We start from the raw sequence: 5,053 nt of genomic DNA, 5'->3' as shown, positions 1-5,053 counted from the left end.
ATGTGAAGCATGTGACAGCACACAATAGCAAGTGTGTTGGAGAAATATTGTCAAATATGGCCAGGAGAGGCTAGATGAAGAGGTAAGCATCAGAGTGATTTTCTGATTTTAGTACATAAATTCCAAGTGCAAAAAATCTTGGAATTTTGAAGATTTTTAATTAAATGTAATTTCAATGTGTTTTTTAATTTCAACTGTTCATTATGTTTCATGAATTATTTACATAAAAATTAAAATAAATTCAAATAAAAGCATAGTTATCCTGAACAAAATGGACATGCACCAGTCACTTTCAAATGTCAAATGAATCAGAGACTGCCTGTATCAGATCTGATGCTTCAGTAATTCAAATGATATCAAATCAGTTCAATGGTTCTAACAACATATTTCTCTGTCTTAAGTATCTTACATTTTGGAGACCTCAGTGAAATAAGCATGAAGAGGCTTGAATCCTTGGAAAGGCCAACTCTAGGCTACGTGAATAAAATAAATAAAAGGGTATTAGAACAAAGTTCTAATATATGTGTTGAAGAAAAGTAATTACTCAGGAATACCTTTTAATTATATTTTAACCATTTAAACTGTTTACATGTGTAAAGTTTATAAAGGCTGTTAACATATATCCAAAATGATTTATACTTTACTGAATAAATGTGTGGAAATGTATATGTTGCTGGCAGTGGTGAGTGAGAATATACATTTTGGATTCAATTTAAGAAACTGTCACTATAACAAGTGTTTGTAATTTCCCACTGAGTGTGACAAAACAAACAGTCTTCATTTTGTTGTACATATGAAAAAAGAAATACAAAAAAATCTGAATCTGCAGTGTTAAATACACAAACAGAGCAGGGTAAAGGCTGTTCACTGTTCAGTAGACTAAAAATGAAATGTTTGATCAGGTCATCCATTCTGAAATTATTGTCTTTTTCCTCTTTCTTTTTTTTCTTTCTTTCTTTATTTCTTTCAGCATTCAATTACTGCCTCACCCATAAAATCTCACAAATATGTCCAAGTGTCCTCATCAGGCCGGCCTGTGCATATACCTGAGCCAGACGAACAGGTGTTGGCACTTAAGCACCAAGTATCAATAATGTCAGTGTAGTTTCCTGGACATTTATAGCATAACTCATGCATTATATGCCTTTTGGTTTCCTGTGCATCAAAGAGTATGACTTTACACCAAGAACTAGTTATATTGTTTCTATAATGTTTCTTTATCAAAAACGACAAGTTTTTTACTTAGTTATACAAATATATGTCGTCAAATGTACATTAGTTAAATCTGAGACAAGTCATAATTTGTAACTCTCTAAGAAATCCTCATATTGAAATCGAAATATATATGAATATATGCCGTTTGCACACCACATACTTTTCTTTACAACAGTGATGTCAAATATTTCACATATATTGTGCACACAGTAGTGACGCTTATTGTCTTTTCAAAAATAACACCTTATACTGACTGAATGTAAATGAGAAAAGGCATCAGCCTTTATTGCCAGCAATATGCTCAAGCATAAATGTTAAAGAGGGTCATGATCCTTTTAAACAATTTTTTTCTTTTTAAAAGATCCCTGAATTCAGCAAAGTAGAAATTGCACAATTCACCTACCTCTAGCACTGTTAGACTCTGTACTGTGGGTGTAGTGTGAGTGTGAGTTGGGCCAGGTTCATTTACTCACCACCAGGTGGCGAAAGTAATATAGAAGGAGGACTCACCTACGCCCTCAAGAGGGGAGGATTGTGTAATCTGGCAAAGGACTGAAAGCCCATCCTCAGAGCACAATCTGACATTCTACTGCACCAGAGCTAGCAGATCACATTCCTAAAAGTGGTATTGCACATTGGGAGAAACAGGGAAGGGCTTTCAGTTATAAAACAATGCCATTTTTTCAATGCCAAAATATATTTAGCTCCTCGTACAACGGTAATAGGGAGTAACTAAAATGACTGCAAGTAATACTGGGCTTGGAAAATGTACACAGACTGGTGCAAGACTAGTATTATAATATGGCTCATTCGGTACACAAATGCCTGGCTTTTGGATTAAGAATGTCAAACCACGTGAGCAGAACTGTAGGACGCAATACAAGTTTTGTGCAGCAATTGAGCACATTCCAGCCCTGAGCTCCACACAACTGCGCGATGCTGCCTTTAGACTGCTCTTTGCTGGTCTTATGCATGGAGACCTCGGAAACTACTATATCTTTAAACCGGGAGGAAATGATGTGAGTTCTGTCTAAATATTATTGCTGTAGTCAAATCGTAAGCTTCATTTCAAATATTCCATAATAACATCCTGGGTTCATGGTTCAAGAGATCAAAAATCCCAATAATAGACTGTTGTTCTTTATAACTTTACTTAAAAATAATTTATGGTGATAATTAAAAACTTTCTGTAATGCTCTATAATGTTATGCCTCTTAATTTATGTCATTGCCATTGATATTTCTACATATCATTTCTATTTCTAGTAGTACTGTAGTGATTGTGTGTAGTCCAAAATAGTATCAAGTGTATTCAAGAATGAGTTATTAAAAATATATCAATTAATCTAATTTCTCTGTTTTCTCTCTCAAGAAATACTACCATCCTCTTATTTTCTTAAAATACTCTAACCCCATGAATAAGGTTCATGGCTAAAGTCAGCAGGCATAATAACGCAGATTGAGCAGTCTTGCACTTAGATGACTAGTTGAAGATGTGAGCCCATTGCAATCCACAGTACACAAAGCATCAGGAGTGTGTCAGACAAGACCAATAGCTTCCTGTGAATGTATTATGTACCACTTGGAACACTTCAGCACTTCACAAGCATGCTTGTGGGGCAGTGGTAGCTCAGTGGTAACTGCTGGGTTTAAAGATATAGTAGGGCTTGGCTTGTAATCTGAAGGTTCAATCCCTGCTGTTGCTACTGTTGGCCCCCTGAGCAAGGGCCTTTAATTGCTCAAGTTGTATTCAGTCATAATTATTAGCCACTTTTGGATAAAATTGTTAGCTGAGTGCTTTAAGCGTAAAACTCACTGAAGGGCAATGATCCAGCAGCCATTGATAAAAGTTGTGTATATTACTGACCAAGCACACATTTTAGGGAATGATGTGTTTCTCAGTACTAGAACTTGCTATATTGGTGACCATGAATACAAAGTTTTATTTGAGAAAAAGAAGAGAGAGGAATCTTAATATACAGTTTCCAAATCAATATATTCCTAGGAAAAGATAGACATGATTTTTAAATTCTTAAGACCTCAGTCAGAAGATCTTCTTGATTACAACAATACCAATCTGGTAGACCGACTGCCATAAATCTCATGATGTGCTGTTTACAATTAATATAAATTAAAATGAAAGGTTTATAAATAACAACCAGGAAGATTATATCCAAGATTAATTGGGATTTAGCAAGATGTTCCACATTTTCCACAATTAACCTATTTAGCGAACATTCCTGCAGCTCTGGGACATCTGCCTGGCAAGAGGTCAAATCTTACCCCCTGAGTAAAATCACTGTTTTGGTTTAATGATTACAGTTATAATAATGATTACTCTTTTATGAGCCCTTAAGTAATATTACTGAGGTTTATCTTTTAATCAGACTCCAAGCTTTAGAGCAACAAACTAAAAAATGCAATATAAACTCTTAATAAATAAGACTCAGAAAGTGGGATAGATGTCCACTATAGAATCTGAGAGGTATGTTCATTATGAAAACACAGCACTTCCAGTATTTACTTAATTTGTCCCTAAAAGCCAACATTTATAGTCTAGCTGTTTATATATATATATATATATATATATATATATATATATATATATATATATATATATATATACTTTCTATAGGTGGGTGTGAAGACTTCTTATGAACTCTTGAAGGTATCTGGAACTTATCTTCAGTGAAATGTACATTCAATAACATCTTCAAACAGATTCAGAAAGTACAAGCTGCTGCCTCCTCCTTTGCTCTCCAGGCTGCCAGATTCCTACTCTCTCTACATTAAGAACATGTTTTAAGACAATGATTACAAATCATGCCATCATTCTAGTGGACCTGTGAGTGGGGAATAATGAGTGGGATAGACAGACGGACTTAATGAAGAAAGGATTCAACTCATATTGCTGAAGGCCTTAATCAGTGTGCAGTCAAATTGTAAGTGTGATGATATGCTGATCTTATTTATTCAGAATTCAGGATAAATGCATTGCTTAGTAATGAGTGTATAATTTGTAAGCATTACAAGTAGAATTTAGAAGAGTGAAGATACACAGTACTGATATCATAAAAATACAACTTTGAATCTTCAAATCTTTCCTGCCACAGTATTTACAGTCAGTGAAATCCCATCATCCAGGCATGCATTTCTATTATTTGGTAATGGTGATATATCACTAGTGCAATTTAATTGCATGTGATGCATATAATGGAAGTTATACATTTTGTAACTTGAATTTCTTATGATTACTTTTTAACAATCGCTGCTTTTCACAAAGTCATTATATTGAGCAAACTCTTAGTATATGTTTTAGAATACACCACAATTTCAGACCAAAATAAAAGCTTTGTATATTGACTTGTTCTTAATAGTATTTATATAACTGGAAAATGAATTCAGAAGCAAGGTATTTGTATTAGGACATTGTCTATAGGCAAGAGTAGGAATCACTGAACAGAGTAGAGTGGCGCCCCCCTCAGGACCAAAACCAAGATATTGTGATTGAGTGTAAGGGCAAGGGATTACAAAGTATTACTTTAAATATAAATATTAGGCCAATGACCCAAAGATGGAGTCCATCTTTTTTAAGGAAATAAAGTATACATTAAAATGGAAGAATTCACACAGTCAGATTTATTTAATGCAATATAATTTATACGGGATCTTGAGGTCTTAAGGCATGAATAATTTACATTGATGTACATTTCTCCTCTGACACACTTTTGAAATATGTGAACTGCATATCTGAAAATTATGTTTGTTCATGATTATATCCTCTACACCTCCAATGTTAAAAGCTCATCTAAAAGTTAAAGAAAAAATAGGAAAAAAAA

This window comes from Electrophorus electricus, chromosome 3, assembly GCF_013358815.1.
Source record: "Electrophorus electricus isolate fEleEle1 chromosome 3, fEleEle1.pri, whole genome shotgun sequence".
Classification (NCBI taxonomy): Eukaryota; Metazoa; Chordata; class Actinopteri; order Gymnotiformes; family Gymnotidae; genus Electrophorus; species Electrophorus electricus.
Note: the sequence above shows the minus strand (reverse complement) of the source record.